This window comes from Carlito syrichta, unplaced genomic scaffold, assembly GCF_000164805.1.
Source record: "Carlito syrichta isolate Samal-C Ts95f unplaced genomic scaffold, Tarsius_syrichta-2.0.1 Scaffold80634, whole genome shotgun sequence".
In the NCBI taxonomy this organism is placed as follows: Eukaryota; Metazoa; Chordata; class Mammalia; order Primates; family Tarsiidae; genus Carlito; species Carlito syrichta.
The window spans coordinates 383,577-409,282 of record NW_007024730.1 but is presented as its reverse complement, the minus strand read 5'-3'; the positions used below and the strand labels follow the sequence as shown (position 1 = coordinate 409,282).

The following is a 25,706-nucleotide window of genomic DNA, read 5'->3' as shown; positions in this document are numbered from 1 at the left end:
ATGGCGCCAGTGAGACTCGGTACCCTTTGAGGCCAAGAGATTTATTAGAGCAGCGGCTACAGGGAGAGGGAAGGAGATCTGTAACCGCCTGGTGGGAAAAGGGAGTGAGAGAGAAAGGGCAAGAAAGAGGTCTGTATTTATCGGTTTTGGGAAGGGGCGGCCTGTGCTCTCTGAGCCTGGCCATGCCAGCCAGAGCCATCTTAGGGTCTTTATTGGAGGGAGCTATGAGGTAGTATTCCTATAGGGAGATAATGTTTGTACATGAGTTTAAGTTTCGCGGGAATTTACGGCCTTTGCTGTCTTTGTTAGGTTCCCTAGTGTTGGCGCCATCTCGGGAGACATCCTTCTGGCTGTTCCCCGTGACTTTCATCTACCTTTGAAGTGATTTTCTTTTACATTTTCATACTCTTAGATGCACTCTTTGTGCTACCAAATTCTGAGTTTTGATAAATATATAGTGTCATATACCCATAATTACAGTATCATACAGAATAATTTCACTGCCCTAAAAATAATTCCTTGTGCTTTACCTATTTCTCTCTCACTCCATTTCTGAATCCTTGGCAACTACTGATTTTTTTTTGTAAGTTTCCTTTTTTTCTCTGTCAAAGCAGCAGCACTTTGTTTAATTATGCTGAATAGCACTTGAATATCATGGTAATTTTAGAAATAGAAAATTTTCATAAGATCAGGTTATATCATCCATACAATCTGAGAAGAAAACAAAAAACTGTTTATTCTTTAAAATCAAGTTTCAGTTCGGGTGTGGTGATTCATGCCTGTAATCCCAGCACTTTGGGAGGCTGCGGTGAGAGGATTCCCTGAGCCCAATAGTTTGAGACCAGCCTGGGAAACATGAAGAGACCGCGTCTCTATAATGAATAAAAAAGTTAGCCAGGTGTGGTGGCTTGCACCTGTAGTCCCAGCTACTTGGAAGGCTAAGGTGGAAAGATCACCTGAGCCCAGCAAGTCAAGGCTGTGGTTGCGTGATTGTGCCACTGCACCCCAGTCTGTGTGACAGAGTAAGACTCCAACTCAATAATAATAATAATAATAATAATAACAATAATAATAATAATAATGTCAAGTTTCATTGTTTTTGACTCTGAACCACACAACACACTGAACCACACTGGCACACTGATTTTGTCTTTTTCTATCACCATTGTTTTGCCTTTTCCAGAATCATATATAGTTGGAAACATATAGCATGTAGTTTTTCAAATTGGCTTTTTTCACTTAGCAATATACATTTAAGACTCATCCATGTCTTTTCATGGTCTCATTTCTTTTTATTTTAGAACATATTCCATTATATAAATATAGCAGTTGACCTATTCACCTATTGAAGGACATCTTGTTCTCTCCTAAGTGTTGGTAATTATGCATAAAGCTGTTAAAAATATTTGCCTGTAGGTTTTTATAGATTTACTTGTTTCATCTCATTTGGAAAGCACCATTACTTCCTATTGTGTACAATTGTACAATTGCTGGATCATTTGGTAAGAGAATCTTAGTTTTGTAAAAAACTGTCAAGTTGTCTTCCAAAATGTTTGTGTCTTTTCACATTTCTTTTGGCAAACAATAAGAGTTCCTGATGCTTTACATCTTTGCCAGAATCTGGTGTCAGTGTTTTGAATTTTAGCTATTCTAGTAGGTATATAGTGGAATATCTTTGTTGTGTTAATTTGCAATTATCTAATGAAGAGGATGGTGAGCATCTTTTCATGTGTCCATTAACCAACTGTGTATATCTTCTTCTTTTTTTTTAAGTTGGAGTCTCACTCTGTCACCCAGACTGGAGTGCAGTGGCAAGCTCCCGGTCACTGCAGCCTCGACCACCTGGGCTCCGGTGATCCTTCCACCTCAGCCTTCCAAGTAGCTGGAACTACAGGTGTGCACTACCACGCCTGACTAATTTTTTATTTATAGTAGAGATGAGGTCTCACCAAGTTGCCCAGGTGGGTCTCAAACCCATGGGCTCAGACAATCCACTCGCCTCAGTCTCCCAAAGTGCTGGGATTACAGGCTGAGCCACTGAGCACGGCCTTTTTGTTGCATTTTTTTTTTTTTTTTTAGTTGGAGTCTCACTCTGTCACCCAGACTGGAGTGCAGTGGCCGCTCCCGGCCACCGCAGCGTCTACCTGCTGGGCTCTGGCGATCCTTCCGCCTCAGCCTTCCAAGTAGCTGGAATTACAGGCATGCGCTACCATGCCCGGCTGATTTTTTTATTTATTGTAGAGATGAGGTCTCGCTCCCCAGGCGGGTCTTGAACCCGCGGGCTCAGGCAATCCACTCACCTCAGCCTCCCAAAGGCGCGGGATTACAGGCTGAGCCACCGAGCCCGGCTTTTTTGTTGCATTTTAAGAGTTCTTTGCATATAGTGGATGCAAGACTTTTGTTAACATGAATGTAAATATTTTTTTCAGTCTTTAGCTTATTTTGACTCTCTTAGCAATGTCTTTTATAGAGCAGTAGTTGTAAATTTTAATAAAATCCAACTTACAAACTTTTTTCTCCTTTTTTGAGCAGGAGTCTCACTCTGTTACCCACTCTGTTAACACAGCCTTGACCTGTGGGGCTCAGGCGATTCTTCCACCTCAGCCTTCCAAGTAACTGGGACTACAGGTGGGTGCCAACACACTCTGTTAATTTTTTAAAAATTTATTGGAGAGATGAGGTCTTGCTAAGCTGCCCAGGCTAGTCTCCGACCCCTGGGCTCAGGCAATCCTCTCTCCACTGCCTCCCAAAGTGCTAGGGTTACAGGCATGAGCCACTAGGCCTGGCATAACCTTTTAAAATGGATCATTCTTTTGATGTTACATCGAAAATTTCATTGCCAAATCCAAGGTCATCTATATTTTCTCCTATGGTATCTTCCAGGAGTTTTATAGCTTTATGTTTTACATTTGATGATCTATTTCCACGTTGTTTTTGTGAAAACCACTTAATTTTTGTGAAAAGTGTAACACCTGTGTTCAGGTTCATTATTTTTGTATATGGGCATCCAGTTGTTACAGCATCCTTTGTTGAAAAAAAACTTCCAGCCGAGCTCGGTGGCTCAACCTGTAATCCCGCGCCTTTGGGAGGCTGAGGTGAGTGGATTGCCTGAGCCTGCTGGTTCGAGACCCACCCGGGCAGTGAGACTTCATCTCTACAATAAATAGAAAAATCAGCCGGGCATGGTAGCTCATGCCTGTAATTCCAGCTACTCAGAAGGCTGAGGCGGAAGGATCGCCGGAGCCCAGCAGGTCGAGGCTGGGTGACAGAGTGAGATTCCAACTCAAACAAACAAACAAACAAACAAAAAACTTCCTTTCACTATTCAGTTACCTTTACTCTTTTGTCAAAAATCAGTTAATGATAATTTTGTGCATACACTTTTAGACTCTGCTGTGTGTGTTCCATTGAACTATGTTTCTATTCATTTATAAATATCACACTCATTGTGAGAATGGTTTTGGTTACTGTCACTTTATAGTAAAACATGAAATCAGGTAGGGTGCATCCACCAACTTTGTTCTTCTTCAGTAATGTGTTGTTATTGGTCTTTGTCTTTTCATATAAATGTTAGAATCATTTTTTTTATTTTCTTTTTTTTTTTTAAGTTGTGGAGTACAATTCAGGATTAGGTAAACAAGTGGACATCGTACAGGTAAAGTTTGGGTCTCCCAGAATCATTTTGTAATAGTTACAACATAGCTTTCGGGATTTCAAGTGAGATTACATTAAATCTATAGATCGGCTGGGTGAGGTGGCTCATGCCTGTAATCCCAGCAATTGTGAGGCTGAGGTGAGAGAATTGCCTGAGCTGAGGGGTTCAAGATCAGCCTGGGAAACTTGGCAAGACCTTGTATCTACAATAAAATAAATTAGTCGGGTGTGGTGGCACTCGCTTGTATCCAGCTACTTGGAAGGCTGAGGGGGAAGGATTGCCTGAGCCCAGCAGGTCAAGTCTGCAGTGGCAGTGAGTGTGCCACTGCACTCCCATCTGGGCAACAGAGTGAGACTCTGACTCAAAATAAACGAACAAACAAATAAATAAATCTATACCTAATGCTGGGAGAAATTGACATTCTACAGTTTAGTCTTTTAATATATAAACTATACATATATGGGGGGACCCAGAAATCTGAATTTATTTATAAAAAATTGTGTATTGATCGTACATGTTTAAACTTCAGTCACCTTCAAAGTCCTCTCTGTTTGATGCACTACACCTATTCATATGCTTTTTCCACTGCTCAAAACATTCAAAAGACAGTTTTTGAACTCGTCAATTTTAATACCTTTTAGTGCCTCTGCTGGTTTTTGCTTCATCTCTTCCACACTGGCAAAACGTTTTCCTTTGAGGACTTTTTTCATCCTGGGGAAACAAAAAAAAAAGTTGCTTGGGGCAGATCTGGTGACTAGGGAGAGTGGGGTAATGGGGTCATACTGTACAACCAGCTTTTTGTTTTGTTGATGTTTTCTATGATACTTTTGTCTTCTATGTCCCGTATTTGGGCTCTTATTTTTGTGATTTGGAGTCTTCTGCTAAAGTTGGGGTTTTGGTGGTCTTCTCTTTCTAGCTCCCTTAGGTGATTTGTTAGGCTCTCAACTTCTGATCTTTCTGTTTTCTTGATATGTGCTCGTAGAGATATAAATTCCCCTCTGAGAACTGCTTTCAGGGCATCCCAGAGGTTTTGGTAAGATGTTTCTTCATTTTCATTTGTTTCCAGGAATCCTTCAATTTCGGCTTTGATTTCAGTGTTGACACAGTAGTTGTTGAGCATCATGCTATTTAGTGTCCATGTCTTTGTGGGCTTTGGGGAGATGTTGTTGGTGTTGATTTTTATTTTTATTCTACTGTGGTCTGAGAATGTGTATGGCAAGATTTCAATCTTATGGAATTTGTTCGTGCTTGTTTTATGGCCAAGGATGTGATCAATCTTGGAGTATGTTGCATGTGGTGATAAGTAGAATGTATAGTCTGTGGTTGTTGGGTGAAATAATCAGTAGGTATCTATTAAGTTCATTTGGTTGAGTGTCAAGTTTAGGTTCTGGATCTTCTTGTTGATTTTTTGCCTTGATGATCTATTTATGGCTCTCAGTGGGGTATTCAAGTCCCCTGCTATAATAGTGTGTTAGAGTCAATATCTTTTTTTAGTTTACTGAGTAGCTACTTTATAAATGCTGGGGCTTCTGTGTTGGGTGCATACATGTTTAGGATGACTATTTCTTGTTGATGGATTGAACCTTTTATCATTATGTAGTGTCCTTTTGCATCTTTTCAAATTTTTGATAGCTTAAATGTTGTTTTGTTTGATATTAAGATTGCAACTCCTGCCTTCTTTTGTGATCCATTCACTTGGAAACTCCTTTTCCAACCTTTAACTTTGAGTCTGTGTGCGTCCCTTGAAGTGAGATGAGTCTCCTGGATGCAGCAAATAACTGGGTCATGGTTTCTTATCCAGTTCACCATTCTGGGCTTTTCAGTGGTGCATTTAGTCCATCCATATTCAGGCTGATTATTGAAATGTGATTGTTTATCCCTGTCATGAGGTTCTTAGAAAGTTTTTTCCTTTGTTTGCTTGTTTTCTTTTGGCTTTGCGGTTAATTTGTGTGTGTGTTTTCAAATTTCTTGTTGCACTATATTCTCTGCTGTTTCTGTGCTCTGCTGTTCTCTTGCGAAGCACGTGGTCAATCTTTTTCTTCTTTCTTCTGTGCTTAATACCTTTTTGAGTATCTCCTGTAGAGCAGGTCTGGAAGCTGCATAATCTCTTAGGGATTGGATATCTGGGAAGGATTTTAATTCTTCATCACTGATGAAGCTAAGTTTGGCTGGATAGGAAATTCTTGGTTGAAATTGTTTATCTTTGAGGACTTTGAATATAGGATGCCAGTCCTTTCTTGTTTATAGTGTTTCTGCCGATAGGTCTGCTGCTATTCTGATTGATTTTCCCCGGTAGGTAGTCTGACCTTTCCCTCTTGCTGCCTTTAGGATTTTTTCTTCTGTGCCTACTTTGTGTAGGCAAATTACTATGTGTGTCTTGGGGTTGGTCTTCTCATTTGATGTCTTGTGGAAGTTCTCTGTATCTCTTGTCCTTTGGCTGGTCACATCTCTGGTGAAATGGGGAAAATCTTCTTGGATTACTTCCTGGAATACTTGCTCCAAGTTGTTCTCCATTTTCCTTTCTTCTTCTGGGATACCAATCAGGCATAGGTTCAGCCTCTTGATATAATCACACATCTCTTATAGATTTTGTTCTTTCTTTCTGAGTCTTCTTTCTATGTTTTTTACAGATTGGGTTAATTCCATGTTCTGGTCTTCAAGTTCTGAGATTCTTTCTCAAGCTAGATAAATTCTGCTTTCCATGCTTGTCATCTTGTTATTTATTTCCTGGATGAAATTTTTTATTGCCAAAATCTCAGTTACAAGTTCTTTTAGTGTTGCATCTTGTCTTTCTTGAGTCTTATTTACTCTTTCCATCCACTCCCTGATCCCTGTCATATTCTGGGACAGCCATTGGTGACTTCCATTGTTTGGACACCAAGGTCTGATTTTTCAGGCGTTTTGTCTTTGGTACACTTGAAATTTCCTGAGGCCTTCCTTTGGCTTTTCCTCATTTGTGACAGATCTCTTGTTATTCTGTTTTATTCTGTTATTCAGCGTCAGTGGGAGAGGCTTTCCCTGCTGATGTTTGCTCAGACCTCTATTCTTCCCTGATCAGGGCTCTGGATTTGTTCTATTTTGGAATAAGATGGTGGATGGGAAGTTTTTCTGTTTCTTGTAGTTTTAGAAATTTGAATAAAGTGGGGAATGGGGTGCTAGGAATCAGAAACTACTTGTAAATTAAAATATTCACTTATTGTGGTATGTGTTCCCCGAGACCTACTCCCCACTACTACTATATATGATGATGCAAAGCAGAAACCAATGCAAAAGCAATTGAACACATATACACACATTGCAAAACAAACTGGAATAACAACAAAGTGAAACAAAACAATCAGCAACAAAAAGACCCCCAAGAAAACTAAACACACACACACACATGCCTAGAACAAAATGAATAGAGAAGAAAAACAGAAAGACCAAAGGGGGTTGGGGATAAAAAGGTATTCAGGTTGAACCCTCACACATATATTGACATACCCCTTACGTTATAAAAAATGAACACCCAGAAGAACAAAGAGAGCAAAAACCAACAACCACAACAAACTTGAAAGATGAACACTCAATTATTCACATACATGCATAAACAGAAAACGACAAATAAAAGAAGAAAGAAACAGAAAAATAAAAGAAAAATTAAAAAAATTGTTTTGGGGGGGATGCAGATCAAATCCTCACATAAACTTTCATGAACAAAGGAAAAATATTTTTAAAATAGATGAACTAACAAGCAAACAGTCAAATAAATTTTTTTAATTAAAAAATAATTGAAAATTAAAAAAACAAAAACAAACAAACAAACAAAAAAACCTGCCCTCTTGTGGCAGGCTCTGTAATTGTTCCTCTAATCAGGTCTCTCCTGCAGAGCCACCTCTTTCATTCTCTCCTCAGGGAATGAAGCAGGGAAGGAGTAGGGACAGTGAAGGTGGGTAGGGCTGCAGACCTCCCCTCCCACTCCTGTATGGTCAGGGAGATCTCTGGTGGTGAGGTATAGTACTGTCTCTTCCCCAGGTATGTACTGTTGCTGGGGTGCCCCAGCCAGGCCTATCCTGGAATGGAGCTCTCCTATTGTGACTGACGTCCAGGCTCTGCCTGGATTTGTCCCTCTCAGTCAGGGCCTAGCTGTGTGGGTCTGACATTCAGAGGATTCCTGGGAAGGAGGGGCTTTGGGTCAGCCCCGGACTCACCACTGATCTCTTTGAAGTTCTTCCTTATCCTTTTCTGGCCACACACTTTGTTCCACAGCTGGATCAGGGTAGGGAGTGGGGCGCCTGGAACTCAGCACTTGTCACATCTGTCTGAAGTTTGTGCTCATAGGATGTTCCCTCTGGGCCACAATCAAGGCCTGAGTAGTTGACCCACCAGTCACAGAGATTGGATCTGTTGGTCTGTAATGAGCAAGTCAGAGCACTTTCCTGCCCTGCCTTCAATATGGTGGTGGAATGCCTCTCTTGTCCTCTTCTGTGGGTACTTGCCTCTGGAGTCCGTCTGCAACCTCTTCCAGCAGCTTGCAAGGTGCTGAAGTGATGCAGCAAAGCCCAGAGCAGTCTCTCTCCTGCTTCAACAGTGAGGGAGTGCTTGGGAGCAATAGTGTCTCCCCACTAGAAGGACAATTTCTGTCCCTTTTAAAAAAACAATGGTTCTCTGCCTCTGTGATCCAGGAAGAGCCAGGGATGAAGTAGAGAAGCTGCAGCACCAGCTGTTGCACCAGGGGCCTGACCACCGGCTCATGAGCCCCACTTAGTCTCTCCTAGCATTTTCTTGCCAGGGAGGTTTTGTTGATTAAAAAAAGAAAGAAAGAAAAGAAAAGAAAGAGAAAGTGGTGCTAGGCTTCTGCATCCTGGGAATTGCTAGGGTCCAAGCCCAGACACTGTGGCATCACCTGCTGCACCAGGTGAGGCCTGGCTGCTAGCTCCCTAGTCCTCACTCAGTCAGCCACTCACATGCCCACTTGCTCACCAGCACATAAACAAAATTTTTCATACACTCACTCACTTGCTCGTGGACTCACATAGTCCAACTAGCTCGGCTGCCATCTTCCCTGCCGCCCCCACCCTGTGATGATTTCCAATTGTGCCCCTTTTAAAGAAAGACAATTTTTTTCTTTCCAAACTGTATGCATTTTTATCTCCTTTTCTTGTCATTTTGCAGTAGGTAGATCCTTTACTATAATGTCAAATATATAAGTCCTCCAACATAATGGTGAGAAAGGATATCCTTGCCTTGCTCCTGATATTAGGGTAAAAGCCAATTTCAGTACCATTCAGTATTATGTTATATTTCTTTTTTTTTTTTTTTGAGTTGGAGTCTCAGTCTGTTGCCCAGACTGGAGTGCAGTGGCCGCTCCCGGCCACCGCAGCCTCAACCTGCTGGGCTCCAGCGATCCTTCCACCTCAGCCTTCCGAGTAGCCGGAACTACAGGCGCGCGCTACCACACCCGGCTAATTTTTTTTTGATTTATTGTAGAGATGAGGTCTCGCCATGTTGCTCAGGTGAGTCTCAAACCTGTGGGCTCAGGCAATCCACTCACCTCAGCCTCCCAAAGCTCAGGATTACAGGCTGAGCCACCGAACCCGGCTATATTTCATTTTCTTGAAAGATTTTTTTTTAATAAAGTTAAGGTCATTTCCATTTATTCCTATTTTGCTGAGAGTTTAAAAAAACATAAATGGTTATGGTAAGTCCCCTACATACAATTTTTATTCCTGTATATGAATTTCGTTCCAAGAGTGTGTTCGTAAGTCCAATGTGTTCATAAGTCCGACAAAGTTAGCCTAGGTACCCAATTAACACAATCAGCTCCATCACTGCTGCTTTTATGTTTGTTTCCAGATATCCAGGGTTTGAAATAAAGATACTGTACAACTGTACTCTATATAGTACTGCATAGTAAAATATATAAAAGTACAACTGCTTGTAGGGGATGTACACATGTGACAATATATGTCAGACACATGAACTAACTTATGTGATTAGACATGCAAACTCATGTTCTCATCTTTGACAATTCACAGCTTGTAGGTTTATATGTAGGGAACTTACTGTTTTAGATTTTGTCAATGTATTCTCTGCATCGAATGCCAAGGTTATATTAATTTTCTTGTTTAGTTATTGATGTGGTAGATTACATTTCTTGATTTTTGAGTAATATGCCAGTCTTGCATACCTGGAATAAGTCCCATTAGTTATATTATATCCTTCTTTTTAAGAACTATTGAATTAAACATGCTAATATTTTGTTGAGATGTCTGTGTTTATGTTAATGAGAGTTATTGGTCTGTAGTTTTCCTACCTTATAATGTCTTTGTTTGGTTTTGGTATTAGGGTAATTCTGGTCTCACAGAATGAGCTAGGAGGACATTTCCACCACTTGTATTTTCCATAAGAGATTGTAGAGAATTGGTATGATTTTTTTCTTTTCTTAAATGTTTGGTAGACTTCACAAGTGAAACCATCTCAGCCCAATGCTTTCTTTTTTTCTTTTTTAAAATTTTGTTTTAAAGATGTGAAGTAAAATTAAGGGTTAGATATACAAATGTTCATTACACATGTACCCTTGTTAATGAGGTGTGCCCCCACTCCCCTGGCAGAATCCCACTACTGCCTGTCCTGCCCCTGCCCTCCTCTGGCAGTTTCCCACTGCTGCCAATCTGTTTCTTACAGTATTATGATAATTGTTCCAGGTCCACTTGTAAGTGAGAACATGTGGTACTCAGTTCTTTGTTTCAGTGATAGATCACTCAGTAGTATAGATTCTAAGTCCACCAAGGTTACTGTGAAGTTTATAATTTGATCCTTCTTTATGGCTACATAATATTCCATCCTGTATATGTACCACATTTTTTGATCCAGTCTTTCTATGGGCAGCACGATTGGTTCCATGTTTTTGCTATTGTGAACAATGCTGCAAAAAACATACGTGTGCAGTATCTTTTTCATAAAGTGATTTGAGTTCCTCCGAGTATATTCCTGCGGGGGTTCAGCCCCTGCCGGGTCATGAGGTTTCCTGAAGGAAAGATGGGAAGGCGAAAGACGAAAACATTATACTCGGACACCTGCTTCCTGAACAGATGATGCTTAATGTTAGCTAAGGGAGGGCTTTTATACCATTTGTAAAGGGGCAAGACAAAGAAAATTCCTTCACGTACATATCCTCTAAAAGTTACCACCATCTAGTGGTCTTAGCAACAAACAAGCCAAGAACCCTATAAACATTCAGACAATGAGTCATATTCATAAAGCCAAAAATGATAGTTTTAGTCCAAAGTCCCAAATTACAGTCCTTGAAATGTCTCAAGAAAGTTTCCAAGTGTACATTTCTTCATGTGTCAGGAGTTTTCCCATCTGGGGCTTCTGTGACCTTCAGAGCTTTGTAATCGCCTCTCCTGTCCAGGTGTCTTCGTTACTCTTCTCTTATCCTGCAATGTTTATTTCTAAAGAGAACTCAAAAGAAGCTTTTAGTGATGTTTTCCCAGGCCCCCAAGGTTGCTCTCTGTATTTAGTTAGTTTACCATAAAAGTATGCAATTAGTATATTATGAATTCAGTGAAAACCCACTCTATAAATGTTAACTTAGAATTTTAACTATTGAATTAAGTAGAAACCTTAATGGTTAATCTTCATCCTAAATCTGTGAAAACAGTGTTATAAATCACCTACATAACTCCTATATAAGTATTAGAACTTATAATGAATTCATAATGAACTTACTATAAACTTGTGCTTCTAAAAAAACCTTATGTCTAAACACTAAACTACATAATTCTAAATCAAATAAGGAGTGAATATACTTATATCATTTATTACTTAGGCAATATCTAGTAACTTATAACCAAGTGAAAGAAAGCATTCTTGATGTGCTTCAGAGTTTAACCCTTGCATATGTTAGAAAACGTCAAATGGAATAGTGGGAAATGGAAAAATGAACCATGACATTTCCAGGTTAGCTGTGAGTACTTTACATAAACATGCTATTTTCTTCTTCCACGACTGCACAGAATTTCTTCAGCTGTACCAACAGCAAAGATGGAAGACAGAAGGGCCTCAGCTGCCCGGACCTCTTTGCAGCCGGGGGTCCTCAGCGCACCTGGACTTTGTCAATCAGGCAGGCCTCCAAGGCTGGCTCCCAACATATTCCCAGTAGGGGGATTGCAGGGTCATATCCAAGATAGATTTTTAGATCTTTTAGGAATCGGTGTACCATTTTCCACAGAGGTTGTATTACTTTACTCTCCCACCAACAGTGTAGAAGTGATCCCTTTTTGCTGCATCCTCTCCAGCATCTGCTGTCTTTTGACTTATTGATGATGACAATCTTGACTGGAGTTAGGTAGTATCTCAATTTGTTTTTAATTTGATGACTACCGAGGCTGAGCATTTTGTCATGTATCTGTTGGCTGCTTGTATGTCTTTTGAGAAGTGTCTATTTATATCTTTTGCCCACTTTGTGATGGGGATGTTTGTTTTTTTCTTTTCAACACATCTGAGTTCCTTGTAGATCCTAAATATTAGGCCTTTGTCATACATACAGTTGGCAAATATTTTTTCCCAGTCTGTGGGCTATCTCCCTGTTCTCTTGATGGTTTCTTTGGCTTTGCAGAAGCTTGTCAGTTTGATGAGGTCCCACTTGTCTATCTTATCTCTTATGGAATGGGCATTTGGGGTTTTGATCAGGAATTGGTTGCCACTTCCAATTTCCATAAGAGTGTCCCCTGCATTTTCTAAGGTTCTTATAGTTTGAGGTTTTACATTTAGGTCTTTGATCCATTTACAGTTTATTTTTGAGTATGGTGATAGGTAGGAGTCTTGTTTTAATCTTCTGCATATGTTCAGCCAGTTTTCCTAGCACCGTTTACTGAATAGGTTCTCCTCTTCCCAGTTATTGGTGGTGGAGGCTTTGTTGAAGATGAGTTGGTTGAGAAATTGGGGTTTTGTTTCTGGACTCTCTGTCCTGTTCCATTGGTCTATATGCCTATTCTTGTACCAATACCAGGTTGTTTTGATTATTGTAGCTTTATAAAAAAGTGTAAAGTCTGGGAGTGTGATACCTCCTGCTTTGTTGTTGTTGTTTTTTGTTTTTGCTGAGGATTGTTTTGGCTATTTGTGGTCGTTTATGTTTCCATATGAATTCCAGTCTTGTTATTTCCAGATCTGAGAAGAATGCTGCTGGTAATTTAATGGGAATTGCGTTAAATCTGTAGATTCCCTGGGTAGGATGGACATCTTAACAATGTTGATTCTTCCAATCTATGAGCATGGAATATTTTTCCATTTGTTTGTGTTATCTTTGGTTTTTTTGTTTGTTTGTTTGTTTGAGTTGGAGTCTCACTCTGTTGCCCAGACTGGAGTGCAGTGGCCAATCTCGGCCACTGCAGCCTCAACCTGCTGGGCTCCGGCGATCCTTCCACCTCAGCCTTCTGAGTAGCCAGAACTACAGGTGCGCGCTACCATGCCCGGCTCATTTTTTGATTTATTGTAGAGATGAGGTCTCGCCTGCCCAGGCGGGTCTCGAACCCGCAGGCTCAGGCAATCCACTCACTTCAGCCTCCCAAAGGCACGGGATTACAGGCTGAGCCACTGAGCCCGGCTATGTTTGTGTCATCTTTGATTGCTTTCTCTCTCTCTTTTTTTTTTTTTTGAATTGTAGTCTCACTCTGTCACCCAGACTGGAGTGCAATGACATGCTCCCGGCCACTGCAGCCTTGACCTGCTAGGCTCCGGTGATCCTTCCCTCTCAACTTTCCAAGTAGCCAGAACTACAGGCATGTGCTACCATGCCCAACTAATTTTTGATTTATTGTAGAGATGAGGTCTCACCAAGTTGCCAAGGTGGGTCTCAAACCCATGGGTTCAGGCAATCCACTTGCCTTGGCCTCCCAAAGTGTTGGGATTACAGGCTGAGCCACTGAGCCTGGCCATCTTTGATTTCTTTGAACAGTGTTTTGTAGTTTTCGTTATGAAGGTCTTTCACATCTCTGGTGAGGAAAATGCCAAGATAATTCTTTTTTTGTGTGTGTGTGACTATTGTGAATGGGATTGTGCTTTTTATTTGGGTTTCTGTCTGTTTATTTTTGGTGTAAAGAAATGTGACTATTTTTTGCACATTTATTTTATAACTTGAGACTTTGCCAAAGTTCTTTATCAGTGCAAGGAGGTTTTTAACAGATTCTCTTAGGTTTTCAAGATATAACATCATGTCATCTGCAAAGAGGGATAACCTGACTTCCTCTTTTCCTATTTGGATACCCCTGATCTCCTTCTCTTGTCTGATTACTCTAGCTAGGACTTCCAAAACTATGTTGAACAGGAGTGGTGAGAGTGAGCATCCTTATCTTATTCTGGTTTTCAGGGGAAATGGTTCCAATTTCTGCCTGTTTAGCAGTATGCTGGCTATGGCTTTCTCATAGATGCCTCCTCCTATTTTGAGGTATGTTCCATCTATGCCTAGATGTTCGAGGGTTTATATCTAGAAGGGGTGCTGGATTTTATCAAAAGTTTTTTCTGCGTCTAATGATATAATCATGTAGTTCTGTTTTTACATCTGTTGATGTATTTAATTACGTTTATGGTCTTGCGAATGTTAAACCAGCCCTGCATCCTGGGGATGAAGCCTATTTGATCTTGGTGGATGACTTTTGAGATGTATTGTTGAATTCATTTTAATGCTTTCTTATTTGAAAGGTTATTAATTATTGATTCAATTTCTTTAATGGATATAGACCTATTCAGTTTATCTGACCTTCTTGTGTGATTTTTGGTAGTGTGTGACTTTGAAGAAATTATTTCACTTAATCTACATAATTAAATTTGCATGCATAGAGTTATTCATATACTTCCTCCTTCCCTCCTTCCCTCCCTCCCTCCTTCTCTCTCTCTCTCTTTCAAGACAGGGTCTCACACTGTGCCCAGGTTGGAGTGCAGTGGTGTGATCATAGCTTACTATAGCCTCCAGCTTCTGGGCTTAAGCAGTCCTCCTGCCTCAGCCTCCTAAGTAGCTGGGATTATAGATGCATGCCACCATGTCTGGTTAATTTCTTAATTTTTGTAGAGACAGGGTTTTGCTATGTTGCTCAGGCAGATCCTGATCTCCTGGTCACAGAAAAATCCTCCCAACTCGGCCTCCCAAAGGGTTGGGATATACAGGTGTGAGTGAGCCACTGTGCTCTACCCCTATTATTTATTATCTTTTTAATGTTCACAGGGCCAATAGTGATGATCTTTCTTTGATAACTGATATTAGTAATTTATTTTTTTCTTTTGGATTGACATTGATCAATTTTATTAATCTCTTAAAAGAAAGAGCTCTTAGTTTTGTTGATTTTCTCTCTTGTTTTCTTGTTTTTAATTTCTGCTCTTTAATTATTTCTTTTCTTCTGTTTGCTTTAGGCTTAAATTACCCTTCTTAACTCTAGTTTTCTAAGGTGGAAATTTAGATGATTGATTTTGGATTCTTAGTCTTTTCTTTTCTTTTCTTTTTTGAGTCAGAGTCTCACTCTTTCACAGGCTGGAGTGCAGTGGCATGCTCATGGCCACCTCAGCCTCAACCTGCTGGGTCCAGGTGATCCTTCTGCCTCAGCCTTCCAAGTAGCTGGAACTACAGGCACATGCTACCACGCCCAGTTAATTTTTAAAAAAATTTATTGTAGAGATGAGGGCTCACCAAGTTGCTCAGGCAGGTCTCAAACCCGTGGGCTCAGGCAATCCACTCACCTCGGCCTCCCAAAGTGCTGGGATTACAGGCTGAGCCACCGAATCTGGCCAGTCTTTTCTAATACATGCATTAATGCTATATATTTCCTTCTTCTTCTTCTTCTTTTTGGGAGTCTCACTCTGTTGCCCAGGCTGTAGTGCAATGGTATGCTAGTCACGGCCACCACAACCTTGACCTGCTGGGCTCAGGTGATCCCTCTACCTTAGCCTTCCAAAGACCTGGACTATAGACATGCGCCACCATGCTTGGCTAATTTTTTGATTTATTGTACAGATGTGGTCTCACCAAGTTGCCCAGGCTGGTTTTGAACCCCTGCACTCAGCCAGTCCTCACGACTCGGCCTCCCAAAGTGCTGGGAGTACAGGTGTGAGCCACCATACCTGGTTTACATTTCCTTCTAATCACTATTGTGCAGAATCCCAATAATTTTAATAAGTTGTATTTTAATTTTCATTTAGTTAAAAAATATTTTTACTTTTTCTTGAGAATTCATCTTTGATCTGTGTGTTATTTAGAAATGTATTTTTGAATCTCCAAATATTTGGAGACTATCTAGTTATCTTTTTTATATTGATTTGCAGTTTAATTCTATTGTGTTTTGAGAATATACTGTACATAATTTATATTCTTTTAAATTTGATAAGGTGTGTTTTATAGTCAACATTGTCATCTATTTACACGCAAGTGAATGCAAGCTTGAGAAATGGGCATATTTTTCTGTTTTTCAATGGAGTAATGCAAATATCAATTAGATCTAGGTGACTGATAGTTATATCCTTACTGATTTTCTGTCTGCTTGATCTATCAATCACTAAATGAGGTGTGTTGAAGTTTCCAACTATGATAATATATTTGTCTATTCTTTCAGATCTATCCATTTTTATCTCATTTTTTTTGATGTTGTGCTGTAGCTTCACACACATTTAGAATTATGTGTTATCAGAAAATTAACCCACATATCATTATGCAATACCCTCTTTATGCCTGAAAATATTCCTTGTTCTGAAATTTACTTTGTCTGAAATTAATCTAGTTACTCTAGCTCTCTTTTGATTGGTGCTGTCATGGTATACTTTTCACTATCTTTTTACTCTTACCTATTTGAGTCATTACTTTTAAAGTCTGTTTCTTTTAGACAACATATATTTGAGTTTTGTTTATTTATCTACTATGACAGTATATTTAATCGGTATGCTTATATCATTTATATTTAAGTGATTATTGATATGCTTAGATTTAATATCTGTTCTTTTTTTTTTTTTTTTAGCAGTTTTCTGTTGTATTTGTTTGTTTGGTTTTTTTTTGAGTTGTAGTCTTATTCTGTCACCCAGGTTGGAGTGCAGTGGCACACTCATGGCCACCACAGCTTCGACCTCAGGTGATCCTTCTGCCTCAGTCTTCCAAGTACTGGAACTACATGCATGTGCCACCATACTATTTTTTCTTGATTTATTGTAGAGATGAGATCTCACCAGGTTGCCCAGATTGGTCTCAAACCCTTGGGCTCAGGCAATCTTCTTGCCTTGGCCTTCCAAAGTGCTGGGATTATAAGCATGAGCTAGTGCACCTGGCCTGTTTTTTTTTTTTTTTTTTGAGTTGGAGTCTCACTTTGTCACCCAGGCAGTAGTGCAGCGGCACACTCAGGGCCACTGCAATCTCGACCTGCTGGGCTCAGGTGATCCTTCTGCCTCAGCCTTCCAAGTAAGTGGAACTATAGTCATGCGTCACTATGCCCAGCTATTTTTTTTTTTAATTTACCATAGAAACCAGGTCTTGTCATGTTGCCCAGGTTGGTTTCACATCCCTGAACTCAGGCAATTCTCTTGCATCTGTCTCCCAAAGTGTGAGCCACCATGCCCAACTGTATTTGTTTTTTGTTTCTTACCTCTCCTACTTCTGCTTTCTCTAGTTCTAATGGACCATTTAATATTATTCTACTCTATCTCTTAGCATATCAATTATACTTGTTTACAAAAAAATTTTTAGTGGCTGCTCTAGAGTTTGCAATATACATTATTAGCTAATCGAAGTCCATTTTGAATTATATTATGCCATGTCACATGTTGTGCAGGTACCTTGTAACAGAGTACAGTAGTTCCCCATTATTCACAGGGGCTATGTTCTAAGACCTCTAGCGGATGCCTGAAACTGTGTAGCACTGAACCTTATATACACTGTTTCTGCTATGCAGACATACCTATGATAAACTTTAATTTATAAATTAGGCAAAGTAAGAGATTAATAGCAATAGTTAATAATAAGATAGAAAAACTATAATAATATACTGTATTAAAAGTTATGTAAATGTGATCTCTTTTTGTTTCTCTCTCCTCAAAATATCTTATTATATTGCACTCACCTTTCTTGTGATGATTATGTGAAATGATGAGATAAGTGAGTAAATGATGTAGACTTTGATTGCAATGTTAGGCCACTATTGACCTGAAAATATGGCAGAAGGAGTATCATCTGCCTTCGATGATCCTGTATCAAAGAGCTGTGATGATGTTAATGGTTGGATGTCAGGAGCCAAGAATAACTAATGGGCAGGTAGGGAACACAGCATGGATACGCTGGACAAAGGACTGGTTCATGTCCTGGGTGAGAAAGAACAGGACATGCTGAGGTTTCATCGTGCTGCTCAGAATGGCGTGCAATGTAAATTTTATGAAGTGTTTATTTCTGGAGTTTTTCATTTAATGATTTTGTACCATGGTTGACTGTGGGTAACTGAAACTGCAAAAAGCAAAACCTCTTATTGGAGCTGGGGAGACTACTGTGTTTTTAATTCTTTCATTTCTATGACATTACTGTCATTCATTTCATTTATCCATGTGCAATAATCAATCAAAACATTGTTACTATCACTTTTTTAAAAAATTAAGACAGGTAGATTTATTTTTTTTATTTTTTATTTTTATTTTTTTGAGTCAGAGTCTCACTCTGTCACCCAGACTGGAGTGCAGTGGCCGCTCCCGGCCACCGCAGCCTCGACCTGCTGGGCTCCAGGGATCCTTCCACCTCAGCTTTTCAAGTAGCTGGAACTACAGGCGCGTGCTGCCACACCCAGTTAATTTTTGATTTATTGTAGAGATGAGGTCTTGCCAAGTTACCCAGGCGGGTCTCAAACCCTTGGACTTAGGCAATTCACTCACCTCGGCCTCCCAAAGTGCTGGGATTACAGGCTGAGCCCACTGATCCCGGCTGAAAGGTAGATTTATTAAAGGAAAAGTATGTTGTGAAGGGCACAAAGGGGAAGGCCATCATCAAGAGTATTTGCTATCTGCTGCAGTTACTATCACTTTATTATTATTATTTTTTGAGTCAAAGTCTCACTTTATCAACAGGCTGGGGTGCAGTGGGGTGCTCATGGCCTCAACCTGCTGGGCTCAGGCAATTCTTCTGCCTCAGCCTTCCAAGTAGCTGCCACCACAGGTGTGCACCACCACCCCTGGCTAATTTTTTGACTTATTGTAGAGACGAGGTCACGTCAAGTTGCCCAGGTTGGTCTCAAACTCCTGGGCTCAGGCACCTTCCAGTTACTATCATTTTTAACAAAGTTATCATTTAGACTAATTACAAATATACAAAACAAAAAACTTTTATCTTCATTTTTTTCTTCTCTGATGTTCTTCCTTTGTGTATGTGAGCCAAGTTTCTGACCTATAAAATTTGTTTTACTTTATTTAAATGATAAAGAAAAACCTTTTTTAAAAACATTTTTTTCAGCCAGGCTGGGTGACTCAGCCTGTAATCCCGCGCTTTGCGAGACTGAGGTGAGTGGATTGCCTGAGCCCGCGGGTTCGAGACCTCATCTCTACAATAAATCAAAAAAATTAGTTGAGCGTGGTAGCATCCACCTGTAGTTCCGGCTACTTGGAAGACTGAGGCAGAAGCTGGGCTCAGTGGCTCAGCCTGTAATCCCGTGCCTTGGGAGGCTGAGTTGAGTGAATTGCCTGAGCCCTGGGTTCGAGACCCACCTGGGCAAGTTGGCGAGCCCTAATCTCTACAATAAATCAAAAAATTAGCTGGGTGTGGTAGCGCACGCCTGTAATTCCAGCTACTCGGAAGGCTGAGGTGAAAGGATCTCCGGAGCCCAGCCAAGTCGAGGCTGCAGTAGCCTGGAGCGGCCACTGCACTGCAGTCTGGGTGACAGAATGAGACTCCAACTCAAACAAAACAAAACAAAACAAAAAACCATTCTTTTTCAGGACAGCTCTGCTAGTGATGAATTCTTTCAGTTTTTGTTTGTCTGAGAAAACATATTCCTCCTCCCTTTTCAGGATAATTTCACTGAGTATAGAGTTCAAGATTGTTGGTTTTCTTTCTTTCAACACTTTAAATATTTCCCTCCATTCTTTCCTTGCTTGCATGGTTTTTGATGAGAGTGCACTCTACAGGCAAAGTTCTTTAATTTTTTCAAACATATGTTTTCTTTCAAGATTTTCCTTGTTTTGGTTTTCTTCAGTTTAAATATAGGTATAGTTTTTTTCTTTCTTTTTTTTAAAATTTAACTTCCTTGGTGTTCTCTGAGCTTTCTGAATCTGTGTTTTAGTGCTTATTCATCTTGGAAAATTCCTGGCCATTATCACTTCAAATATTTCCTCTGGTTCGTTTGATCTCTTTTTCTTTCCTTTTAGTATTCCAATTACACACATTTTACACCTCTTGAAATTATTTCTCAATTTGGATGTTCTAAGGTGTGTTTTTTTCCTGCTCTTTAGATTGGGAAGTTTTTATTAACCTATTTTCACATTCACTGGTTATTTCCTCAGCTGTGTCCAGATTAATGAGCCCATCAAAGGTATTCTTCACTTCTATTACAGGGTCTTTGTTTTCTCACATTTCCTTTAGATTTTTACAGTTTCTGTTCCTTTTCTCACATTACCCATCTGTTCTTGTGTGTTGTCTGCTTTTGCATCACAGTCCTTAGCATATATAGTTGTTTTAAATTGTCTATTTGAAAATTCCAGGCTTTGCAGATGCCACCGCCTCGAGTCTTTTCCCATCAGCCATAGTCAACCCCACCGTGTTCTTCGACATCGTCGTCGATGGCGAGCCTTTGGACCGCATCTCCTTCGAGCTGTTTGCAGACAAAGTTCCAAAGACAGCAGAAAACTTTCGTGCTCGAGCACTGGAGAGAAAGGATTTCGGTTATAAGGGTTCCTGCTTTCACAGAATTATTCCAGGGTTTATGTGCCAGGGTGGTGACTACACGTCATAATGGCACTGGCAGCAAGTCCATCTATGGGGAGAAATTTGATGATGAGCACTTCATCTTGAAGCATACAGGTCCCGGCATCTTGTCCATGGCAAATGCTGGACCCAACACAAATGGTTTCCAGTTTTTCATCTGCACTACTAAGACTGAATGGTTGGATGGCAAGCATGTGGTTTTTGGCAAGGTGAAAGAGGGCATGAATGTTGTGCAAGCCATGGAGGACTTTGGGTCCAAGAATGGCAAGACCGGCAAGAAGATCACCATTGCTGACTATGGACAACTCTAATAAATTTGACTTGTTTTATCTTAAACTACCAGATCATTCCTTCTGTAGCTCAGGAGAGTACCTCCTCCATCCCATTTGCTCACAGTATCCCTATAATCTTTGTGCTCTCTCTACAATTCTTTGGGTTTCATATTTTCCTTATTCCCTTCCACGTCTAGTTGGATTACAGAGAAACAAAAACTAAATAACAAAAAAAAAAGAAAGAAAAGAAAAAGAAAATTCCAAAACTTATGTTACATATGAGTGTGGTTCTGTTGCTTACTTTCTCTTGTTGGGACTCAGAAATTCATACCCCAAAGTATGGTGCTCAGTATGCTTTTGAATTAAGTGTAACTAGAAAGCCATAGAGGCTATCTTAGGACCAAGAACTTTTAATGTTTTTTGTTCCCCTTACCTCTCATCCAGTACGAGATGAGAGAAACTTTTTCTGGGTTTACTTTATTTTCTTTCCAAAAGAAATGCAGTTGTTTTAAAACTCCCTCTCTAGGCATCTCATTAAATATTCATGAAAGATTAACCAGGAAGAAGAGTAGAGACTAAAAATCGTTACCACATTCAAACAGACTTTTTCATTCATTTTTCTGAGGGAAGCTCTGAGATTGCTTGAAAGACTATCTACCTAGTAAGACAACCTTTGTTCACAGGGCAGTTCTGCCCCTTACCTTCCTGTAACTTGTTCACAAGCTGTTTTTTAATTTCCATTCAATGATCTGAGAGAATTGGTTACAAACTATTGGCTCTTCTTTGAGCTCATTAATTTCCTCTAAAAATTATTTTCTGCCCTTCTATTTTTTTTTTAACAACATATCCCATCTTGAGAGAGTCTTCTGTAAAATTGTCTATGGCCCCCACTTCACTTCCCCTATGAAGAAGATATTTAAATCTTAACCATCTTGCTCTACTTTGAGTCTCATATGTTGTATGACTCTCATGATTACACATGTTAATACATTTGTATGTTTATTCTCACGTTACACTGTCAGTTCATTTTAGTGAATCTTCAAACAGGATGGAAGGGAAGTTTTCCTTTAGCTCCTAAAGTCTCCAGATTGGTTCTTCTTATCTTTTTAGCATACCATTTAATTTTTTGTAGAAATTCGTCATAATATTTCAGATAATAGGAAGTGAGGTAGGAAGTCTTCAGTGTGAAGTTTTATGTTAATCTGGCTAGGAGTTGGGTTGTATTTAATATTTTCTGTAACTACAGATGCTAGACGCTTCAAACTCTTCTATGTCCTTGTTTTTAATCTCCTCTGTTGTCTTTGGGATTTCCTATGCCTCCTCAGAATGTCTGTACGTTGGAGCTCTTTCAACTCTGACCCAGTTATCACACTAGAGCCCTGTAGGTATGGTATAAAGTGTGGGGAAGGGAGCATCAATAATCTTACAATTAACTTTTGGTCTTTTTTTTTCCCTCTTTTTCTTTACTGGCAGGATCAACCAGGTATTACTTTTTATTTTAGTGAGATTTGATCTGGGCTATGACTCTCACAAATGTTTCTTAGCTTTTTTCCTCCCTTGGGTGAAACAAGAAGGATGCATGGGGCTGGAGTCCCCAAAGATGAGATAAGTCTCTGGCAGCATTTTCCTTTGGAGAGTAGGCCTTTGCTGTGGAGAATGCTCTGGGTTATATGATTATTCTTTCTTCCTCCACCCACCCTGCCAGAGCCACAGGGGGTCTTTCCTGTATGTTTACCATCAGCATGCAATGGGATTAAAACACAAAAATATGGGGAACCTTCCAACATCGTAGCCCCTGGGAGGTTCTCATTCTCACAACTGTCCATTCTCATACTCTGGCATTTCATCAAAATAACCATGTAAATGTTTATGGAACTTCTGTTTCAGATAAGCAGATTTCAGGCATATCCCTCTAGATTTTGGGGTGGTGATGTGTCCTGTATAGGAACAACGAGCTTCCCCCCCTGCCTTCTGAAGTTTTGCTAAAATAAGTTGATAACAGGTTAACAGGAGTAAGGGCGTAGAAATGTGCTAATGCGCATAAGCACAGGAGCCATATGTCAACTTGAAATAATCAAAGGGATCAGAATCCAGTTTAAAGACATTATTCCAGGCAACCTCTTCAGGTCCCCTCCCACTGTGAGCTTTTCTGTCCTCTCAATAAATCCTGCTTTCTAAAAAAAAAAAAAAAAAAAAAGATTTTATTCCAGTGCAAAGTACAGTGAGAATAGTTGTTTGGGTAACAACTAGGAGGGGAGTCAGTGCTCCAAGCTGATGTGTTAAGGTCTTGCTTATGTAGGCAAAAAGCAAAGAAATGTAATAGGATTCCAACATTTTCATAGAAGGTTGGTTTATGAGTTACAGTAATTTGATTCATTACAGCTTGTTTTCTTTTCCAAAAATCTTCTTAAAATTTTTTATTTTAAAGATGTGGGATACAATTCAGAATTAGGTATATAAATGGTCATCATACAGGTAAAGTTTGGGCCTCCCTTTGGTCCCCACTTCGCCTGGTTTGAGATCAGGTATCCTTATTGATGTTATGTGCCCCCCCTCTTTCTTTTCCAATTTAAAAGAGTATATTTAACATACTATTTTGGACAATGTGATAGTTGTAAGGTCTTTATAATGAAAGTAAGAGGAGAGAGATTTATAATGAAGATCAACAGCAGAGAGGAAGGGATCTTCTCAGGCATCCTAAGGTCTTTTACAACATTTCACAAAACAACACGTTTTTAAAAAAAGTCTAATCTATAATCAAAGGAACAAAGGTTACAGCTGCCTGTCACATAACCCAGGTCTCATAATCACATTCCTTTAAGGCTCAAAATAATTTAAAGTTCCAACAGCTTTGATTTTTGAGTTACTTATTTTTACACATACAAAATATGAAACCCAAAGAAGAGCCAGATGGCTGAATCTAACATACCCTCTTCACAGGGGAGAGGAAAATGAGAGAAATGTAGGCAATTTTGAGGGGGTAGTAAGTGAATTTAGGGAAGATGATTAGATTCAGGAGACAGAAATTAACTTGTAAATGATTCTCTGGAATTTGAATGAGCCTTAGAGACAGACAATAATTTGTGACAAGGTCTGTCCAGGTGTGATTATATTCATCAGTCCTCTTTATTGTGATAGGTAGTGAAATTTCATGGAGAGGCTAGATGGCAATTGTGTTTATCCTGGAGGAGCGTGGGCAAAAGAATTTAGCAGAGAGAATTCTAAGGGGGTGGAGGCAGGGATCAGGAAAGTACTGAGTTCTGAGACTGAAAGGACATAACATGGATTTAATATACCCAATGAGCAGTTATTTTATCATGGCCTAAATCATGTTTTTCTTGCAGTTCACTTAACTTACCATCTAATCACTAGCCAAGGACCGAACTGATTTCTGAGAGGTAGCTATCCAGCTTGTTTTGTACTAATTAGATTTTCTATTTCAAGGATTTGCCTCAGCCATAGGACTCAAGTTAACCTAATCACTCCATCGTGACCTTCATGACACAGATAGAACCCCGTTACCATGGCAGCAATCATGTGACTAACCTACCCATGTTACTAACCTACCCATCTGCCTGCTGTCCATCACCTGACATCAGTACCTGCACTTACCTGCTTCTTGGTGATGATGTGGAGGAGACCACCACCCAATCATCTTAATGACCTTTCCCCATCAAAGGGAAGGATTAAAAGAACTCATTCATGAGCAGCCAGCTGACATTGCCAGGCCATTGTGGCCATTGCCTTGTTAAGCGATGGTGTGGCCATGTGCTCTTTGAGCTATGGACAGGCCGTGTTTTCCAAAGTTTTGGCACCTCCCCTCCCTTGGGGAGGTGAATCCCCTCTTTCTCTCCAATTTACTTTCTAAATAAGTAATATTTTCTTGTCTAACTTATGTGCAATTCTTTGCATCTTTTATGTAGCATCATAACACACACCAGACACACACACACCTAGACACCCACACCTCCGATCTGGAGGCCCTGCCAGGAGTGTGACCCTGTTTTTTTTGTTTTTTTTGTTTTTTAGAGTCTTTCTCTGTTGCCCAGGCTGGAGTACAGTGGTGTGATCAAGCTCACTGCAGCCTCAATCTACTCAATCTACTCAATCAAGTAGATCCTTTCACCTCAGCCTCCCAAAACGCTGGGATTACAGGTGTGAAACACCACACCTGGCCCCTAAGGCCTTTTAATTCCCTTTAGTTCAAAAGTGCTCAGCATGTCAAAGCACCATACATTGGAGTAACATTTTCTGAGCCCCAATCTTGCAATCTCAATTCTCTAATGAGTTTGAGAAAAATAATTGACTTTCAGTTTCTCCAGAAGTTTCTTGTTTTAACTACAAAAGTGATAACTTTCAAGGTCTTTACATGTTCCAGCTAGAACTGATAGTCTGGGAAGAAGTATTTTGATCATCACCTTTATAGTTTAAAATGGCTGACTCATGAAGTTAAAAAAAAGCAGCCTAATTTTTAGTATGTTAAATATTTTTTTTAATTCTCTAAAGATTATGTGCCCCTCATTGCTTCACCTTAGAATCTCTTCTCCCCCGCAAGCCCTTTGTCCAAACTAAATCATCTACTCGCTTCTCTGCTATCTCGCTTTTCTTTTTTTTTTGAGTTGGAGTCTCACTCTGTTGCCCAGACTAGAGTGCAGTGGCCGCTCCCGGCCACCGCAGCCTCGACCTGCTGGACTCCGGCGATCCTTCTGCCTCAGTCTTCCAAGTAGCTGGAACTACAGGTGTGTGCTACTATGCCTGGCTGATTTTTTGATTTACTGTAGAGATGAGGTCTTGCCAAGTTGCCCAGGCGGGTCTTGAACCCGCGGGCTCAGGAATCCACTCACCTCAGCCTCCCAAAGGTGCGGGATTA

General features: G+C 40.1%; 1 pseudogene; it reads left to right on the top strand.

Moving 5' to 3' along the window:
* LOC110595406 lies at positions 1-20,875 on the top strand (annotated as a pseudogene).
* Positions 20,876-25,706: the final 4,831 nt, after the last annotated feature.